Genomic DNA, 18,051 nt, shown 5'->3' with positions numbered 1-18,051 from the left:
GAAATCAACACATTTAGGAAGCCAAACTCACTTGCTGGTGCCAAATGCTTTGTTGTTAATAAAAACGTTTGTTCAAAAAGGCCCAGTGACATTCAGGGAATCACGAGCTGAAATCTCCCACCGTTGGCTTTGGTCTCTTGAATTTCAAAGTTTCTTTGGCTCCTTAAGCCTTGAGTGACATTTCAGTTTGATAAACAACAGCTCACCTCCTATGGTTAACGCTTGTAGCAGGAAAGAACAATTAGCCAGCCACAAATATTTCTGTACCCGCCTGCCTCCCTGGAGAAAAATGCAAGGCTTTCAAAAATGCCAAAACATTTCCTTTAGTTAAGCACCATGGATGGCCATAATCATAGCAGAGTCTCTCACTTTAACGCATTAGCAATTAGCTTTGGTTAAAGAAATAAAAACAGAAACAATTCTTTTAACCATAGGGCACTTTAGTAAAATGGGTATGCACATACAGACTTGCTAGTGAAACAGACTTGGGTTCAGAACCAAGGCTCCCTGCATGCTAGCTCTAGGCCCTTGAAGTATTTATTTTTTTGTAAAAACTTTTTTTAATGTTTATTTATTTTTGAGAGAGAGACAGAGTGCGAGTGGGGAAGGGGCAGACAGAGACAGAAACCGAATCTGAAACAGGCTCCAAGCTCCGAGCTATCAGCACAGACCTCAAAGCCGGGCTCAAACTCACGAACTGTGAGATCTTGACCAGAGCCCAAGTCAGACACTTAACCGACTGAACCACCCAGGCACCCTGCCCCTAGAAGTATTTCTGAGTCTCAATTTCCTCATCCTTAAAATGGGGATAATAGGTTCTCCATACCATGACTGGACCTCTGCATATAGACATAGATTGTTAGGGTTCTTTCATTTCAATCCCAGAGTCCCAAAAGGAGCAGTAGTTGGGGTAGGAGGTGGGGAGAGAGAGAGAGAGATCAGTTGTCTTTTAAAGCATTTTTGGCATCGGGGTGCCTGGGTGGCTCAGTTGGTTGAGCACCCAACTCTTGATTTCAGCTCAGGTCATGATCTCAAAATCGTGGGACTGAGCCCTGTGTCAGGCTCTGCACTGAGGGTGGAGGTTGCTTGGGATTCTCTCTCTTTCTCTCTCTGCCCCTATCCCTTCCCCCATTCTCTCTCTCTCTCAACTAAATAAATAAAACATTTTTGGGGTCGCAGCCTTCTTTGAGAATCTAGTGAAAGTACAGATTTTCCCCAGAAAATACACTTTCGTACATACATATTATATTTTGTGCCCAATTTCAGCACCCTTCCCCCTAAAAACTCCCACAGCACTTCACAGACCTCTGATTAAGAACCTTGGGACAGATGAGGCCAAAGCCTTGGGTTTTCTTTCTTCATGAGTCATTTCATTTCATAGAGAGGAAAGCCTATTCTCTGGCCAAAGACCACATCGGTCACCCTGGCCAGCAAATATGGTTGCTGACAACAAGGAATTGATGGCAGAGGATGAACTCAGGCCACTATCACCATGACGTAAAATGCAATCCCAAATCCACCCGACTCCACCCTCAAAATGAGCATTTGGGCTCCCTGTGTAATTGTCTGTCCATCCTTGCAGGGATTAGGAAAGAATAGCCTTCAGCTGTGTCATGGGGTTCAGCATGGCTTTGCAAACTACATGTTATTTTGTTTTTAATCAAAGCCCTCTATGATGTTAAAAAAAAAAAAAAAACAAGCCAATGTCCAGTTGAAATGGTGAAATTAGAGTTAACACAGTGAAATGAAATTATGCAGCCATAGAAATGATCATTGTGAAGACATACAGCCACGGAAAAGATGCGTTTCCAAAGAATCCAAGAATCCAAACTGCCACGTCCCTTGTGATTCCGGCCGTTAAAAACCGTATCATGTGAACCAAGACAAGTAGCTCTTGGGTAAAAATGTGAGGTTAGTAGAATTATTGATGGTTTGTAGCTGCTTTCAATTTTCTTTTTTGGTGTTACATAAAGTTTACAGTTGTGAGGTAAGGAGATAAATGATAAATCTGTACAAAATTTGCCTGTTCTTCCAAATGGCTGTGGCACTGTCCCGCCTCCAAGCACCCGGCTCTTTCTGTGGCTTCCCTTCTCAGCTGGCTGAGAAGGCAGGCAGGGTGGGCAGACCCCGTCAGAGCTCCGCCAGACCCCCCTACACACAAAACCAAGCGAGGGACTGAAAGAGCAGTGAGAGCACATTCATTGTTCCTGCCTTCCATCACCCACCCTGGCGGACCCTCCATGCGTTAGGTCCTTGGCATCTGAGTCCAGCCAATGGGGAGACTGGTTCATCCAAGCAGCCTGAGGACTTTGTGTCTAAATCCATGTGAGCCTCTCTGGTGTTCAGATTCATGCCATGCACAAGTGGACTGACCCACAGAGTCAGAGGTAAATGACTTGTCTGATGTTTGCTGATGCTGTAAACAGGCATGGAGTCCCCAAGGGGTCCCAGTGGGCGCTGGGAGGTTGGCTGCTCTCAAACAGACACGAAGAGAAAATTACAGAAAAGCTTCCTGCAGTGCAGCTTGCTGGAGGGGCAGCAGCTTCGGGCGTCAGGAAGCCACTTGACCTTCTTAAAGGTCGTGGTCAGCATACTAGTCATTAGCACAGAGCCTCCCACGTAAAAGCGGTCTTGCGCTCTGGCTCACTTCCCCCGGGCTGAGCCCCAAACTGCCTCCCTCTCCTCTGGGCACTTACCGCTGGGGAATGTGAACAGTAGGGGGCGGTAGTCCCCGCCCCAGAGCTGCACGCAGGGGTATTGGGCCCTGCGAAACCCCTCCTCCTGCAGCTCCTCTATCATAGTTCTTCTGGCCCCTGGATAAATGAGTGGCTTCCTCATCTGATGTCCTCAAAGCGTGTCGCAGGACCTCGGCGACAGCCCTGTCACAGACGGATGGGGGTGGGGAGGATGGCTCTTCACGTCTGACTTAGCGACTCTCATTTCTGTGTCCTCGGGGCCTAGCATGTATCTGGCTTAGCGCGTGTCACAATAAGTAACAATGGACAACTGACAGTTTCAGGGCAGGGAGACAATGGGGCAGGAGGAATTTCAGGAGATGACTGATCCCTAAGGGTGGGCAGATGTGGGGAGAAACAGAGAAATGAAAGGTGATGTCACGGAGGCTGGAGCTCCTGGGTAGACAGGAGCGATGCTCAGACAGCAAGGGAAAAGGCAAGTTGACAGGTGCTGACCTAGCCCACAGGACAAGAGAGGCATTCTCTGGACAGCAAGCTTGTGCTGGATGCCCCCTCGGGCAGAGGTTTCCCAGATGCCAAGTGAACGTGACGCTGCGCTCCTCCACGCTTGGCGGCCCATTTCTGCTCAGTTGCTGTGTGTGGCTGGGCCAGCTGCAATTTCACAGCAGGGTTTGGCCTCTGCCTCGATACCGGCGATAAGCTTCTCTTGCCCTTACTGTTGGCCTGGGTCAGTGCTCTGCACACAGTGGGCGGTTGATAGACTGAATAATTGAAAGCGAAGAGCACCGGTTTTGGAGTCACACAGACCCGAGTCTGCATCTGGGCTCTGGCCTTCTGGCCCCGGGGCCCTCGGTGGGGTCCTGATGACAACACGGGACTGTTGCAGGAATTAAAGGAGTTCATTGCACAAAGCACCTGGCACATTTCTTGGCGCTCAAGTACTGGCAGCTATTCCACATTTGATCGCTATGCATTATGTGCCCAGTAGACCCAGCAAAGGGTTGACTGGATGGAATGCCCAGAGCCCACTTGGCCTACCCCCTCGTTGGCAGGGTCGGGACCTGAAGACCAGAGAGAGGAAGTCCCCCAGCCAAGATGGCAAGACCAGTGCCCAGCTGTAGAAACGCAGCCTCAGGGACAGAACCCGCTTGGCACAGGCTGGCATTCTTGGGCATCCTCATCTCAGCTCTCCCAATTTCTTCCCCCACTGGTTTCAGGCTCCTCCTCCAGTCCTAACGAGGTCACTATCCTGTCTTACTAAAGTCATTTGTACCCCTAATGCCTGGTTGATCTTTGGCACCCATTCTGCTTTACCTCCACACGAACCCTCAGATCTCCCCCTCCCCAAACTCTCAAGTCTGCCCACTGGAATCCTCTGGCCCCTTCTAGATTCCGAGTACTATCTGGCTTCCTGAGCTGGATCCTTTATCTCCACTGGGATCACGAGGCTCCTGTCTCTTTAAAGTTCCTTTAGAGTATTGTTTCCCTTCCTCTGATGGCTCCCAGAAGCTGAGGTGGGTGGTATCTTCCCTTCCAATCAGGGCCATCTGTCCTCCTCAGAGGCAGCGACAGGCCCCCACCTCAGCAGGAGCCATCAGTGCCCACCTGCATCTCGATATCCTCCTGGTGGTCCAGGCTGGACTCACTGGATGGAGGATCACTCCTGGGGGTGGGATGGTCTACCACAGGTAGGAAGCTAGGGTGTTCTGCTTTCTTTCCAAGTTCTCGTGTCCATTCCTCCCACAGCTGGAGCTGGTTGGCAAACCATCCGTCCTCCCTCGTCTGCCTCAGTTCCCTTCCCCTATTCGTCCTGATCCATGGGCACTCTCACAGTTCCCTAAGTTTGTAGACACAGTTTGGAAACAAGATGTACATTTGTACTCTATGTTGGAACAAAAAAAATCAAAGCAACAAGTCCAGTGTTGCTTACCCAGGGTTTCTGTCAGCAGAACGTTTTTGTGAGATGTGAATGGATTTTTTTCTTCTTCTATTCATTTATTATTTTCCTCCTCGCCCACGTTTAAGCCACTGCCACAGGGAAACAGAAAGGAGAAACAAGAGAACTCTCCTGGCTCAGATTGAGAGAAATGCGGTGAGTTGGTCTGGGCAATACAGGAACCCAGGTGGTCTCACCCAGAGTCCCTTGGTCCAAAGTTGGAGGGGAGCAGCGTGATGACTGCAGCACCCATGATGTGGCATAGAAGTCCTGGAGGAGGGCTTGACCCAGGTCAGAGGCTGGAACTAGACATCCTAGCAGTGGCCTGTGTGGATTGATGATGAAGACCAGATGTGTTGCACTGCCCCAAAGTCCTAACACCCATTAGCACCCCCCCCCCCCAGAACTGGGGCCCAGCCCTGGAGAAAGGGAGAGAGCACTGAGCTCACTGGGGCTATTTTCCACTACCAGCAGAAATCAAGATGTTCAGACTAGATATTCCATTTTTGCTCATCAAGTGTGGACTCAAGTCTACACTCACCCCACATGAATTTACTCTGTCATGACTTCACTGAGCCCTCCAGATGTTCTTCCAGAGGCCAGGACCACCTTCGTAACAGACTCACTCAACCTACTCTTCCACTTTCTCTGAAGTCGGTGTCCTTATCAACAATTCCAAAGATTCCCCCTTAGCCTCATTGTTCTCGCAATCAGCACGTTCTTCTTCTTCTTCTTCTTTTTAAATGAATGACAAATGAGCAAAATACGTATTTCTGAGTGTTGACCTTTGGAAGGTAAAAGGGAATAAAGCAAAGGGACAAATTCAGCCATGCATTGTCTACCCCTTAGATTTGCAAAGGGGTCATGGGAGAGTTTCAGGGTGGTTTGAAGGCTGTGTTAGAGACACCCTATGGTGTGACCAGACAGAGTGAGGAGCTAGGAGGTCCAGCTTGAGGGTCAGTCTGGTCACTGATTATCTGTGTGACCTCAGAAAAGGAACTCTGCTCTCTGGGTGTGCCACTGGGAACTGGCGATACAGTGGGGTTGTGCAAACAGGGAATGAGGGTGTGTCCTTGTGTGTGCATGTGCCTGGCATGAGGCCCTTGCTACCCTAGCCCCCTGCTGCGCTCATTAGAAGAAGCCATCAGCCATGCCTGCTGGTGCCTGGGCCAGGGTGGCACAGTTATAGGAAGACTTGTGGAGGCTGAGACCTTGGGATTGGAACTTCAAGGATGCACAGGAGCTTTCCTCACGGAGATGGGAATGTCAAGTGGAGAAGAGGGCTCAGCACAAGCTCTGAGGTGTGATGGGCAACAGGGAGTCACTGGGGACAGGACTGCTGGGCCCAACGTGCCTACAGAAGAACACCAGGAGAGAAGCTGGAACAGGAGACTAAGACATCTGGTCCCAGGAGGCCTGGGTTTTGTTCTCAGGCACTGAGGAGTCAACAGAGATGTTCCTCTGGGGGTGCCAGGGCCACATTTGAGCTTCAGAGAGACCTTGCCAGCCACAGAGAGGATGGACTGCAGTGCAAATCACTGCAGAGAAGACAGGAGCTCTATGGATGTGGCAGTCATCTAGTCTAGAGGCAGGAAGGGCCTGAGTTAAAGCAGTGGAGATCCAGGGACAAATTTGAGAAAGGAGGAGACAGATATTATCACAGATGTTATCACAGCATTGCCCTCAGTCAGGGAAACCAGTGAGTGTTCTAGCCCACCCTCTGGCCTTTGCTAAGGCTCCCACTTTCCCCGCACTTTAGGTTTCTTCCACAGGGAACAGAGCCTCCTCCAGAAGATGCTGGGGTAAAGGTTGGGGTCGGGGGACAGGGGGGACTCAGTCACCCTTAGCAGGGCAGTGGAAGATGAGGCAAAGATCCTGAGGATTTCAGACCCTGCCTCTTCAGTGTGGAGTTGGGTGAAGGAAGGCCAGCCCCAGAGAAAGAAGGAGATGGGGCCCCTCCTGTCACCCCCATCCCAGCATCCCCATGGAGCTGCTGGCTGCCAACACACCATTCTGGGCTCTGAGCTGAGGGGAGGAGGAGGAGAATGCTCCCTCCCTTCTCAAGACCCACTCAGACTAGAAGACAGGCACTTCTTGCCGCTTGACAGCAGAGAACTTTGCATGATGAGAGCAACAAACGAGAAGAACTTTAGGGAGGAAGGTGCTTTAGCAATAGGATTGCTACAAAATGGATGAAGCTTGGAAACCTCTTTACAGGGCAGACTTTATTCCTTACTCTGTCACAATGGCCTTGGCAACAGTGGGTTTGGGCATGTTTTGTTGTTGTTGGTAGGTATGTGTGTCACCTCTGTGTGCGTGCCTCCGTGTGTCTGTGCATGTGCTTGTGTGTGCATGTGCCTGTGTGGCTGTGTGTGTTCGTGTGTGTGTGAGATGGAGAGAGAGCATATCCTACATCAATAACTTCTTCCCCTGGAGAGATTTTCTTTTTTGTTTTTCTAGTTATAACATCTTTAAAACAGGGTCCGAAATGGACAACTTCCCCTAAACACCACCTGCCAGAGAGCTCCAGGACATCCCAGGCTGGAAGTAGAAGCGCTCCCTTCTCAGACTGAATCTCAGGTGGGGCAGGTGGGAGGTGGGGGACACCCTCAGTCACTCGGGCAATCTCCAACAGCAAACCACCACACTGGAGACATTTTTGAGCACGTGCTCAGTGGAGGCTGGCTGGCGGCCATTCCCACGTGCAAGGAACTAAAAGCATGGAACCATGAAGATTCACAGAAGTCCATTTAAGATTCGTTGATCTTAAATATCAAACTTATGACAACACTCTATAGGGACAGAGTTAGCTCCCCAGAGCCCACAGTTCTTCCCCATCCTTTTTCATGCCTTTTCTTCATTCAATTTCCAACAGGCTTTCCAGTTCGACAGGAAAGGAAGGACCAAACATGGAGATGTCAACTTTCTTACATACAGGCTGTCTCTCCGTGGCGGTTTGGACAGCATACAAATAAATAGGAGGGGGGAGTTGGCAGGAAGGTGGAGCACACGTCATCAGAGAGTGGCTTTATGTGCAGGCAGCAATTAGAGGAATCTGATTTGAAAACAGAAGGCTCCAGACCCACTGGGATGAATGTCACAGTCATTTTGCAGGAATCCAATGAACGTTGCATTGCAAGCCATGTGCACCCTAATCAAGGGGCCTCATGGAGAAAGATTTTAAACCCTTTTTCCTATGCCACAAAGGAGTATGACCTTTCTGTGAGGAAACTATTGTGCAAGCAAATGAGATTTCTCTAAAGGCCAGAGTCCCAGCTCTGAGGAAGACATCAGTCACAGGGCCTGTCCTTCATCTCTGAGCCAGAAGCCTCTCTGGGGGTGTTACTTTCACTTCCCATTTGCTTGTTCTCAGAGGCTACTTGTCTGAGTGACAACATGGAGCAAAGGAGCCTCGGAAGACTTATTTGACCAGGAGGAGAGTTTGGGAGCTGGCTCCTTTCTCTGACAGCCCAAGAGGCTAGCAGCTTCAGCTGAAGTAAGGTCCCAGCAGAAACATGGGTACAAGTGACACCCCACCCTTACCTCCTCCACACCTGTGACAGAGCCACCAGGTCTGGTTGTTAAGGCCGATATGAGCAGGTATCTCCTTGCCAATCTCAGCCTCAGACAGTTGCCGACAACAAGCACTCTGTACCTCACAGAGCCCTGTTTAACGTCTCTGCTTTCTACGTCTAACTGACGCTGGTGGCAAAGGCCTCCCAGGAGTGATTCTTGGAGCAGGAAGAGAATCCCGTGTTGACTCAAGAGCATATGGGAAAGCCACGTTCCCCCCAGGAATTAACCAGAAGTCAATTCTTTCTGTACCAGCAAGTCCCAAACCCTCCTGGATGGATGAAATCTGATGAAAGCCAGAAATGCTCTTTGTAGAGGGTTGCCTGTGTTCACAAAAGTTTACATGCAAGTTAAAGAAGCTTATAAGCTCCATGAAATGCCTCAAGGGGCTATGGTCTCCCAAAGTTAGGTCACCAGCACCAGCAACTGGTGCAGGGGCATGACCATTGTGGGAAGAAAGTCTCTATCCAGGGCCATACACTTCCCCCTCTTTCCCTGCCACCAAGCAGACAGCAGGACCCTCTGGGTACCTGGGCCTCTTTTGCAAGGCTCAGGACTCAGGAAAGCCCAGGTGGCAAGCTATTCTCCACTGGTCCCTGCTTCGCAAAGCCAGATGCAGACAGGACGCTGATCTGTGGTTTGAAACTGAGGTATCCTGCTTCTCATCACCAATGTGCTGGGGCCAACTCGTGCAGGTTTGTAAGAGCCAGTTGTTAAATTCGGGGGAACTTTATGAGCCATTTGTTAAGCACCTCATTATTCAACACCAAACCATATAAAATGAAAATGATCTAAAATCAAAATTAAATTATATAAAATACAATTAAATGAGTTATATTAAAAACGAAGGTAGTAAACACCCAAATGTCATCATTTCCCAGCTATTTCACTACATTTCACTATTATCACTGAGGTCATTTACATCAGTTGTGTGTGCAGTGGAAATGCTGTATAATGGTGCGCTGTTGCACATCTCTTCCCGGCCCCATGTCCAGCCAGGTCACGTTGGCAGCTTGAAATTGGCAATCTAGGAGTGTTTACACCACAGGAATAGGAAAGGGCTTCTGGGTTGATTTGTTTTTTTGTTGATTTTTCAGACTTAATACCGTGATGGAGAAAATGTTAAAATAATGTAGGTAATCCTTTAAAATGTGCCCTATTTATATCTGTTAATAGCACAAAGGACTTGAGAAAAGTGTTTTGAGTAATTAAAAACTATTAGCCAATGTAACAAAGACGCCAGTGACATCACTGCCTCATGAGTGCAATTCCAACATGTCTTTGTCACATTGGTCTACTTAACATAAATGAAAATACCAATGGATGTTCATGCCAACACTATATTTGTGCATCAGTTGCAGCCCATGGATATGAGAATCTGGCAAAAGTCAACAAAAACATTCTGTGGAGAATCGATCGCTCTATGGTATTTATAATGAATATTTTATTAAAATTGTTTTCATGTTTATTTATTTTTGAGAGAGAGAGAGAAAGAGACAGAGTACAAGCAGGGAAGGGGCAGACGGAGAGGGAGACACACAATCTGAAGCAGGCTTCAGGCTCTGAGCTGTCAGCACAGAGCCCGACATGAAGCTTGAACTCACAAACCGGGAGATCATGATCTGAGCCGAAGTCAGAAGCTTAACCGACTGACTTAACCCAGGGCCCCAAGAACGTCACATATTTTATTTGTAAATTATGTGTTACATATTCTTTATACCAGTAAAATGTTTAATAAACTTATGTGTGTACATATGTGTGTACATTTGTTTCCCGGAAAGCTGGTTGTTGAATATTTACCAGCATCTGACTGCTCTCAGTCTAGGAGATACCTATCTTAACCTAATCTCCCCCTGCTGTACTGGCAGATGGCAGGATGTCCATCAGACAGACACCACAAGGGGGAAATGATTCCTTTCCATGTCAACACATGGGAAAAAGGGATTTGAGCCTTTCCCATAAAGCTACCCAAATAAAACCATGAAATGGGTTATTGTTTTTGATCCCATCTTCAAATGAAATAGGTTTTTTTTGTTTGTTTGTTTACTTTGAGAAAGAGAGAGTGAGAGCAAGGGAGGGGCAGAGAGAGAGAGAGAGAGAGAGAGAGAGAGAATCCCAAACAGGCTCTGCACCACCATCACAGAGCTTGTTGCAGGGCTCAAACTCATGGACCGTGAGATCATGATCTGAGCCAAAATCAAGAGTGAGACGTCGCTCAACCGACTGAGCCACCCAGGCACCCCTCAAATGAAATAGTTTTTTTTTTTTTTAAATAAACATCTTTTTAAAAATCTGATTCTACTATAGAAATGGTGGGAATTAACGGACTCTTCCCATGGAATAACTACATCTAATCTTTGTAGCAGTACCAAGAGGAATATCTGTAAGAATAGGCAGTGAAACAAGCTGCTTGTGTATGTCTAACAGACCCACAGCTGAATATCTCACCATAGGTGGCACCCTTGTAGAAACAAAACAAGCCAAACAAAAAACACAAAGAATTGGTCTATGTTTTGTACACAGAAAGGAAACTAATTCTTATCGAGCACCCATACCATGCATCAAGCGCTTTCAAAAATGCTGTTCTGTTTTTGTTTATTGACTTACTCATTTTCTGGTGCTTCCAAAAAGATTTGAAGCCACTTATAAAAATACGTATGAAATGATAGCAGAGGAAAACAAATGAAGAAATCAAGACCAAAGGACAAATTCGGGCAGGAAAACAAATCTGAGCATCAAGCTTGTACACAGGAATACAGACCATGAGATGCGCTGCCCAATTGCTAGTGGTTGGATGCAAATTAGGCTCTCAGTGTCCTGGAGTCCAAAGCACAGAGTGGGAAATCATCGGTTTGAAGAGTCAGTGTCTTTGAGACATCCTTTGCTCCGGAGAAGCGTGGATTTTCCAGGTTTGGAGCCTGAGAGTAATCATCCTGCAGCCGTTCGTAGGGTGATCCTGAGTGTCATGGTGGACAGCAGTCTCAGTGGCATCCCAGCAATGATGACACAGTGAGGTCCCTACCTTGTGTCTTATAGCAGCCTTCAGCTGGAGCCTAGGATGGCATACCCTCACCAGGAAAGGGTGCCAAGCCTGATTCTGGAATGCAATTCCCTGAACACTCCAAGCATTGAGATCCAGACACACAGCTCTCAGACTGACTAGCTTCATGGTAGGGGGAGGGGGTGAGGAACACCCCAAATATCTAGATTTATGTTTCTCAATCATATTGACCTCATGGCCTCTTTGAGAAACATAACAAAGCCATGGTCTCCCTTTTGCAGATTTCAAGATAAATACCATGCATAAAAATAATGTTAAAAGTTACAATGTGAACTGTGCTTTTTCTTTTTTTTTTAATTTTTTTAAAAAACATTTATTTATTTTTGAGAGACAGAGAGAGGCAGAGCATGAGGAGGGGAGGGGGAGAGAGAGAGACACACACACACAGAATCCGAAGGAGGCTCCAGGCTCTGAGCTGTTTATTAGCACAGAGCCCGACGTGGGGCCCGAACTCACGAACCGCAAGACCATGACCTGAGCCGAAGCCAGACACTCAACCGACTGAGCCACCCAGGCGCCCCTGAAATGAGCTTTTTCAAATTACAAGGACTCCTCTGGTGGTTCTCACACAGAGAACTGAATAGAATCTAGGTGGAAACTCTTCAGTTTCAACTCACCTAAGAGGGCATTGAGAGTTTATTCTTATAACCCTATGATGGGCTGCTACCAACAAGTAAAGAGCTAAGACTCCAGGGCAAAAGTAACCTACCTGAGTTATGCCAGTAGAGACTGAGGTCAAACTATTATTATTTCAGAAAGACATTCAGTGACTTGTCCAAGGTCACAGCAGGGCTAAACATTGAACCAAGCCTTCTGGCTCACAGGCTGGCCATCCACTCTCTATGCAAGAGAACCTCTCAGCCACACCTGCTTTGTCATACTCCTATGCCCAAGTTCTTTCTAGTTCTGGGATCCACAACACATTGAGAGATAAAATTAAATTATCATTACTAAATATTTGACTTGGTGATTCCAAATATTTTGGGTTGGCAGATGCTTTCAGGACTGTGATAGAAGCCAGGAGCACTCTGTGGAGAAGAGTGAAGAGTGTGAATGTCCACAAAAACTTGCAGACAACTTCACAGCGCTCATAGACCCCATGGAACTCATTAAGTTTCCATGATCTTGGAGGTCAGAATTCCTGACCCATTAAGGACAAATCATCTCATATCTTTGTAGGCACTACACAAACATGCACAAACATTTCCTGCACTTGAGCACCCCTGAGGGTGAGGGCCTCCTTAAATTCTGCCTCCCAGGTGCCTTGCTTGCCTCACCCTTGTCCTAGCCCAGCAGCCCAGGTATCAAGGTATACAAAGAAGCCAGAAGAAAGTGGTGATGACAAGGCACCCAAAGGAGCCTCCTTCTACCACATGGCTTGGGAAACATCAGCCCTTTGGTGTACACAGTGGCCTGTTGTGAGTGAAGGTCATGCAGGGTCAGCAGGGACCATGGCATAGCCTCTTCTATGCCTCCGTCTCTGGCTCCAATCATCTGGTTCAATTTAATTCTCATATCTGTGCTTGAAGCTGGGTGCACCCTTACAGAGAACTGGGCCATTTGCTCACACCCCCCAGCTGGAAGTGGCAGAGCCAGGTCCTGGTGCAGAACTGGTTGGCCCCAAGGCCCAGCATCTTCCTCTGGCCAGCACCGCCTTGCAGACACCTGCTGACAGGCATCTTCTTCTTCAGGGGCCCCTATTAAAACCCCCGCATGACCATGGCACTGGAGTTCATTGGGCTAAGGGCGATCATTAAATCTTACACGTTTTTCCTCCTTTGAGCTTTCTTCCTCATAGTTTAATCTTCACTTGCATTCAAAAACTTGTCCTTGTTTCTTTCACTCAAGGACCATTTTGCAGGGTACCTGCCCTGAGTCAGACGTTGTCCTGAGTGCTAGGACCCAAAGAGAGATGAAAGGGGGACAGCTCCCTGTCCTGGAGGAGCTCAGATCCAGAACTCTTACAAACAAGTAGCCCTAAGCATGTTGCTGGAGGTTCACGGGGACAAGGAATGGATTTGGACACTGGTGACAGAAGAGAAGGAGGTGGGATTGGTCAAGAGAATTAGAACAGGTGGGCCTTGCCCAGATGACAAAGTGGGGAGGAGGTCCCAGGCCAAGAGAGCAGCAGGAGCAGGTGCCACCTGCCCTGTCCCCCCACCCCGGGCCCCCATGCATTTCAGAGAAGCGAGTGACCGGCCCAGTCAAAGTGCATATAGGTTAGCAGTGGGGGCAGCAGGAGATCTGACAGGAAAGGTACTTTAGGCCCAGTGGTAATCACTGTTCTTGGTTTCGATCTTCATCTGAGTGTTGTGATTTTTATCTAGGTGCTGTCTTCCTACAGCTTCACGATTCTTTCTTCTTTCTCACTTGCTTTCTCTAATCTGGTTGGGACATCACCCCAGAATGAGGGCACACCTGCTCTACTGGGCCTGGTGGAGGGGGGCATGTGTGGGGGTGGGGTGGGAGAAAGGTTTCTCAGTCTCCCCTGTTACCTCCCCACACACCTGAACTTTCCAAACAAGGATGCTGGCCCCTGATGGCTCTGTCCAGCTGCTGCAGATTCTAGGGCAACACGGTGAGCTCTCAAGGCCATGGCGTCACTCCATCAGGAGCTGGTTCTACGTTCCTCAGGCCACAGCTTAGTTCAGGGAATTATTTTCCAGCACAGCTCATGGCTGCTTGGCTGGCCACAGATTCTGTGGGGATGGTTGGGACCAGAGGATGGCAGATTCCATCCTGGTATTCCACACAGGGTTGGGGCTCTCACCTGCCTCCATTCTGGCCTTCTCCTTCCTCACTGAGGAGAGGTCAGGTTTGGGTCTCTGGGCATGCACTTGGAGGCCTGAGAGCCTGACCCAGCACAGTGAGCTCTGCTGGGCAAACAGAGGATGGGATACTTAACCCTGAAGCCCCTGACATAGAGTGAGGGCTCAACACATGTGTGCTGAATGAAAGAATAAATGAGTGATAAAAAATGCCACAAAAAGAAATATAGAAATTTCTAGGACTAAGGTTGGGAGAGACAATGGTAAAAAAAAAAAAAAAAAAAAAAAAAGCAAAAGTCCTGCTATGTTCCAGAAACTTCAAAGTGAGCGTAGGGACCACTGGACCATGCTCGGTTTCTCCAAGCATGTTCACATTTTGACCATGTCTGCTTTAGGGCAGGAGCATAATTTTTTTTAGCTTTTTATTTTGGAATAATTTTAGGTTTATAGAAAAGTTACAAAGATAGTGTAGAGACTTCCCATATACCCTACACTCAGCTTCCCCTAATATTATCATCTTACCTAACCATGGTACAGTTGGCAGAACTAAGAAATTCACATTGGCACAATGGTATTAATTAAACTCCAGGCTTTATTTAGATTTTACCTATTTTCATTAAGGACTTTTCACAAAGACATTTGGTGACTTGTCCAAGGTCACACCGCCAGGAAGCATCCAATCCCATCCCAGATGTTAATTCCAGATTTAGTTGTCAGGTGTCCTTACTCTCCTCTGATGTGTGACAGTTTCCCCATCTTTCCTCATTTTCCATGACCTTGACAATTGTGAAGGTCAAATGTTCTGCAGATTGTCCCTCCCTTTGGATTTGTCTCATGATGAGACCGGGGTTAAATGTTTGGGGGAAGGACAGCGCAGAGGGGAAGTACTTTCCTCCTTTCACCGCAGCCAAAGTTACACAATATAACACGACATCCCTCGAGACGTTAACCTTGACCACCTGTTTAAGGTGGCGTCTGCTGATGTTCTCCACTACAGAGTTACTGTTCTTCCCTTTCCATACTTCATTCTAAGTCCCTTCCGCACTCAAGGTGAGCAGAGTCAAGCTCCATCTAGAGAGGAGAAGCATCTACACATATCATGTGGAATTTTTCTCTATAACAATGGAAGCACAATGGCAATAATTCTTTTTTTAATGTTTATTTACTTATTTTTGAGAGAGAGAGAGAGAGAGAGAGAGAGAGAGAGAGAGAGAGAGTCCCAAGCATACTCAGTGCTGACAGCACAGAGCCCCACACAGGGCTCAAACTCACAAACCATGAGATTGTGACCTAAGCCAAAATCAAGAGTTGGACACTTAATGGACTGAGCCACCCAGGCGCCGCAATGATAAAAATTATTTAGTTTCTTGGTAATGTGGATAGTTGAAAGCAGTGGTCAATTATGAAATGACTAGAACAGTTGTCAAAACCTAAGAATTGGGGGTGTGGGTTAAATGGGTGATGGGTATTAAGGAGGGCACTTTTTGGGATGAGCACTGGGTGTCACATGTAAGAGATGAATCACTGGGTTCTACTCCTAAAACCAAGACTACACTGTATGTTAACTAACTTGAATACAAAAAAGCAAAAACAGACCCCAAAAAACCCAACAACTTAGAATTTTAAAAATCCTCTCAAAATATGTTAGCAACTGTTCTTTCCTTCTCAGAAATGGCTCTCTTAGCCAAAAAAGTCATCATTAAACCTATTTCATCACCCAACCCCTGATGTCTGAGAAATGGATAAACTTATTTAAAAACAACATTTAGAAAGGGCAACAACCAATCATTTACGTTGAGCCAAACTGACACTCCCCTTCCATCACTGCTAATCTCTATCATGTCTGCCTCTTAGGTACAATTACCCTGGTTTATAGAGAGGCCGAGTAACTTGCTTGGAGCCCCACAGCTGGTATGTGTGTGCCCACCCATATTCCCACCCCTCAGTCTTCTCCTACCTTTCCTGTGGCACATTCACTGACTTTTCCAGCTTAGAAAACCCAAGAAGCAGAATCTACCTGGATGGATAAGCTTTTATTAAAAAAAAAAAAAAAAAAGAGAGAGAGAAAGAAAAAGAAAATGAGGAGCTCCTGGGTGGCTCAGTCGTTTAAACATCTGACTTCAGCCCAGGTCATGATCTCACAGTTCATAAGTTCAAGCTCAGCGTTGGGCTCTGAGCAGATAGTACATAGCCTAGGGCCTGCTTCGCATTCTGTCTGTCTGTCTCTCTCTCTCTGCCCCTTCCATACTTGTGTGCTCTCTCTCTCAAAAATAAATAAACATAGAAAAATATGGGGAAAAAAAGAAAGAAAGATAAAGAAACACATAAACACACACAACTAAAAAACTCTCCAAAGTAGAAACCAACAAATGATCGGACAATCTATTCATAGCTATGGCTCAGATCATGTTAATGTCTTCTCTCTCTGTAACATCCAAAGTGATGTTCCTGACCACTCTCCCAACCACAGGCCTCAGAACACTGTTTGCACAGTTTAAAAGAATAAGATGGTCAAAAAGGTAGAAGATGCAGTCTTACCTTGACAAATGCTCAGTAGCTTTTCACCATGGCTTTTTAAATCCCGGCACCCTTGTGATGCAACAGCTTTCTAGCTATAACCAGCAACTCTTGATGCAATCCCAAAGAAAAAACCCATGCCTGTTGTCTCAATCGGTTCACGTAGCTTGTGGCTTCCTGCTGGCAGCGAGCACCAGGCAGAGGTGGCCGGCTCCTGGGTTTGTGGTCAGAGCTTCACCAGCTTCCCCCAAGGAGCCCTGCCCTTCTCGCTGAGCTCTTTGAAGGCTTCTGTGGGTTCACTAGGTCCAGTGGGCACTGCTGACCCAGAAAAACCTGTGAGGAAGGACCGCAAGCAGCTGGTCTTTCTCAGGCCCTGGGCTCCACTGGTCCCGATGACTCTCTGCCACTAAAGTTTTCTCATGGGGTTTTGGTTTAGTGACATGGGTGGTGCCTTCCTACACCAAACTGGGCAGAGTTAGTAAACCTCCAAGCTAACTCTACAGGGTATTTAGCTCTGCCTAGCAGTATTTATCCGCAAGACAAGAAAGAGCTTGGTCTCTGATGCCTTGTGCCATCTGTATGAGCCTGGGCAGCTGTTCCCTAGCCTTGTTCGTTTTGTTTTGTCTTCCAAATAGTGCCGATGATACCCAGCCCAGAGATACTATGGGCACAAATGATAGAATGGGTGGGAGTGACGGGCACAGAATGGGCTCTCAATAAATGTGAATTCTCATTTCTAAAACAAGTGGCCCTCTAGCCAGTCATTGGTTCTGATTGCAGAATCCTTTCAGTAGTGCCACTTCACTTGACTCGGAACACTCAGGGGAGCAGAGAATGATGGACCTAACAATCTGGAATGGTGAGGTGGTGCCTGTCCTGTACTATACCAGCTAAGGGACCAACAAGACCAAGTTGCTGAGACAACCTCAGGAGGCTTGCGGGTCCAGCCAGACATGGTAAGCCACTGGTCACCTGCTTTGTGATCCAGGGACAGAAGGGAGCCCATGGGCAAGCTCCTTTCCTGCCTTTATGTCTGGGAACCTTGGCAGGGATGGAATTCAGATAGGCTTGCTTTACTCCTGGCCTGGGACCACAGTCCAGATCTCAGTTTCCTCATGGATTTTAAGACTAAGACAATAAGTTGCTGTGAGTTTTCAGTAAGAAAGAGCTTTTTGACAGATATTCATAGCAACAGCAGCAGCAACACAGTTTTTGGGTTCTAAGCGTCCTTGGAAACAATCTTCTTAATTTCTCCAAAAAGTTTTTGTGACAGTAAGTGGATTAATGCATAAAAGATTATATCTGTTACAGTATTTAGCAATAGTAAACTCCAAATAACCAGTAGCTGATGTGAATACACCTAATCCAAGTTCCAAATCTAATCCTTATCACCGCTTTGTCTTCTATTCTTGGTAGTGAAGAGCCCCAAACAGTGTCCAGAACCACTTGTGCTCAGTGCATCATAGCTCTTATTAATTTATTACTTATTCATCTCTTGAC

General features: G+C 47.2%; 1 protein-coding gene across 1 annotated transcript in view; it reads right to left on the bottom strand.

The window, feature by feature from the left end:
- BLK (BLK proto-oncogene, Src family tyrosine kinase) overlaps positions 1-16,933 on the bottom strand; it is a 79,331-nt gene extending 62,398 nt beyond the window's left edge. Inside the window, exon 1 of the mRNA XM_040469902.1 lies at positions 16,573-16,933. The gene's annotated coding sequence lies outside the window, so the exon portion shown is untranslated. The remainder of the gene's footprint in view (positions 1-16,572) is intronic.
- Between the last annotated feature and the right edge of the window lie 1,118 nt (positions 16,934-18,051).

The sequence above is a fragment of the Herpailurus yagouaroundi genome, unplaced genomic scaffold (genome assembly GCF_014898765.1).
Source record: "Herpailurus yagouaroundi ecotype Mexico unplaced genomic scaffold, PumYag 28, whole genome shotgun sequence".
NCBI classification, from domain to species: domain Eukaryota; kingdom Metazoa; phylum Chordata; class Mammalia; order Carnivora; family Felidae; genus Herpailurus; species Herpailurus yagouaroundi.
The sequence above is the reverse complement of the archived record's forward strand: the minus strand, read 5'-3'. Positions and strand labels throughout refer to the sequence as shown.